This window comes from Puma concolor, chromosome E4 (assembly GCF_028749965.1).
Source record: "Puma concolor isolate L17-30 chromosome E4, mPumCon1.1.hap2, whole genome shotgun sequence".
In the NCBI taxonomy this organism is placed as follows: domain Eukaryota; kingdom Metazoa; phylum Chordata; class Mammalia; order Carnivora; family Felidae; genus Puma; species Puma concolor.
In genome coordinates this window covers 5,796,661-5,799,605 of record NC_141683.1, presented here as the reverse complement: position 1 = coordinate 5,799,605, position 2,945 = coordinate 5,796,661, and the positions used below count along the sequence as shown (strand labels likewise).

The 2,945-nt window shown below is 52.6% G+C and overlaps 1 non-coding gene across 1 annotated transcript; it reads left to right on the top strand.

Annotated features, from left to right (window-relative positions):
- The first annotated feature begins 1,514 nt into the window (after positions 1-1,514).
- On the top strand, positions 1,515-1,587 carry TRNAV-CAC (transfer RNA valine (anticodon CAC)). Its single transcript has one exon. It is a non-coding gene; the product is annotated as a tRNA-Val (tRNA).
- Positions 1,588-2,945: the final 1,358 nt, after the last annotated feature.

The window sequence follows — 2,945 nt, the reverse complement described above, 5'->3', positions numbered from 1 at the left end:
CTGGCCCCGAGTGAAAGAGAGAGAAGGTGCTAGCATCTGTCTGACTTAATAGTCAGTGTTATAAAATAATGAGGCCCCGCCCAAATGCGTAGGCAATGTGATACTGTGACATAACGAGAAATGTATACTTTGGTCTTCATCCCAGGCTCCGGGCCAGAGCTCCTAAAACTTGTAATTTCCTAAGAAAGAAAAGTGCTAGGAAAACAAACAAACAAAAAAACCTGCTTCGGATTCTGTGTCTCCCCCTCTCTCTCTGCCCCTCCCCTGCTTGTTCACTCTCTGTCTCTCTGTCTCTGTCTCTCTCTCAAAAATAAACAAACATTAAAAAAAAAATTCTTTTTAAAGGTGCTAGGAGCATCTTTTGTTCTAACATTTGCTCTTTGACCTGCTTCCTGTCACAGAGCTCCTAAATCCCTTGGAATTTCCTGGAGAGGCATGTGTCATGTTTTAAGGGGGTGATTCTTGGTGGGCTCCTGGATAGTCTCAGGCCCTATGCATCTCTTCTGTCAGCCTATTCCTGAGTTGCATCCTTTTATAATAAAGGGACACTCTGGTAAGTAACCTGTTTTCCTTAGTTCAGTGAGTCATTCTAGCACATTGTCAAATCCCAGAAGGAGGTGGTGGGAACCTCCGGTTTACAGCTGGTTGGTCAGAAGCACAGGTGACAGCGTGCCCTTGTGATATGTACCTGAAGGGGGGGCAAGGGGTGTCAGGTGGGACCGAGCCCTTAACCTGGGGGATCTGACGCTGTCTCTGCGATCATCGTGTCAGAATTGAGCTGCTGGGGCGCCTGGGTGGCGCAGTCGGTTGAGCGTCCGACTTCAGCCAGGTCACGATCTCGCGGTCCGGGAGTTCGAGCCCCGCGTCGGGCTCTGGGCTGACGGCTCGGAGCCTGGAGCCTGTTTCCGATTCTGTGTCTCCCTCTCTCTCTGCCCCTCCCCCGTTCATGCTCTGTCTCTCTCTGTCCCAAAAATAAATAAACGTTGAAAAAAAAATTTTTTTTTTAAAATAAATAAATAAATAAATAAATAAATAAATAAATAAATAAATAAAAATAAAAAAAAAGAATTGAGCTGCTGTCCCAGGCTGGGCGTGGGGAGGCCTCCCACCCAGGTGGGGAGCGGACAGGAAGTGTTTGAGCAGAAATGAGACTCACAGGAGGAAAGACATAGGAAAGAGAAAACGGAGTTTTCCTGCCTAAGTGCCTTCTAAGTTGCGTGCTGGGCGAACATCAAGTGTATTTGCATTGTTTCGAATAGAAGCTGGCTTTCCTTACCCTGGCCAAGTCCGTCACCTGTCCCTTCCCACCTGTAGTTACCGCACGTCGCCAGCGCGGCCAGCATCTGCGGGGCCCTGGCCCGCAGACTGCGACTCTCCACCCCGGCGACACCTGCGGGGGCCCGCTGGGCCGGGGGCTCCCCGGGGAGGCGCACTCGGGTTCACGGCGGCCGGCCGGCCAGCGGCTCCCAGCCGCAGAGCTCCAAGGCGGATTTCCAGGCACCCGCTGCCGGCCGGTTTCCGTAGTGTAGTGGTTATCACGTTCGCCTCACACGCGAAAGGTCCCCGGTTCGAAACCGGGCGGAAACAACCGTACTTTTTTTTTTTTTTTTATACAAACCCCCACCCCCGTCGGGAGTCCTGCGGAGGAGTCCGCCGAGCCCGCGGGGACACTACCGGCGCCGGGGAGCCGGAGGCGGCTGGGCAGGTGGCTCGGCCCCGCGCGGGTCAGCAGGCACCGCCGCAGCCCTTCGGCGCGCTCCGCTGCGGGGTCCTTTTCCGGCCGGGAAAGGGAGAGCGTTCTTGGCTGCTCAGTGAGCGAAGCCCCTCGGTTCCTTTGCGGACCCCCGATGAGCAGGCTGTGCTTCAGACTCTGCTCGGTTCCGCCCCCTTCGGCTGGGGCCGCGGCGGTCGCACCTCCTGCGGACAATCTGCCAAAGCTGTGCGGGGACCCAGCCAGTGCTTGGCGACGGTCCGGCTCTCGGGTGCCGGGATCCAGGAGCCGGGCCCCCAGCCCAACCTGCCTTCACTGGGCTCCCTCCCCCGTGTCCGCTGCCCCCACCCCGCCGGTTCTCAGTCGACGACAGCGATCTCCTCCCTCCCTCTTCTCTGCCCCTCCCCACGGGGATCCTAAGGCCCTCGGTTCTCAACCAGGTGAAAACGAGACATTTTCTTCTCATTAAAGAGTTATGCTCGCAATCCAACCCCTCCCTCAGACACCTCACCAGAGAAGACAGAGGAGTAGCAAATGCTCACACGAAAAGGTGTTCGACGTGGTTAACCAGAGAAACGCAAATCAAAAACACGCTGGGATTTCACTATATGCTGTTATTAACGCCTGCTGTATCAGGCTGTCCAGGATGCAGAGGAATCGATACACTCATACATGTTGGTATGAATGTAAAAGTCCACTTTGCAGTTTCTTTGAAAGTCAAACTGCTAAAATACGACTGAGCCATTCCAATCCTCGGTATTTACCAAGCAAAAAGAAAATAAATGCCCATATGAAGGCTTGTCTACAAATGTTCATAGCAGCTTTATCTGTAATAGCCAGAAACTGGAAACAACCCAAATGCCAATGAGCAGATGAAGGTAAATTGTGGTATCCCCATGCAAAAGAATACTCCTCAAAAAGGAGTGAACTAGTGATACAACATGGACCTCAAAATAATTATGCCGAGTGAAAGCCCAACCAAAAAAGAGGGTTATAGGAGTCCATTTGTGTAAAATTCTAGAAAATGAAAACTATAATGACAGAAGCAGATCAGAGGTTGCTTGGGAAATGGGAGGATAGCAGGTGATAAGGATTAAAAGGGGGCCCAGAGGTGCCTAGGTGGCTCAGTTGATTAAGTTTCGGACTCTTGATTTCAGCTCAGGTCATGATCTCGCGGTTCATGGGTTCAGCCCTGCATCAGGCCCTGCACTGTTTGGAATTCTCTCTCTCCCTC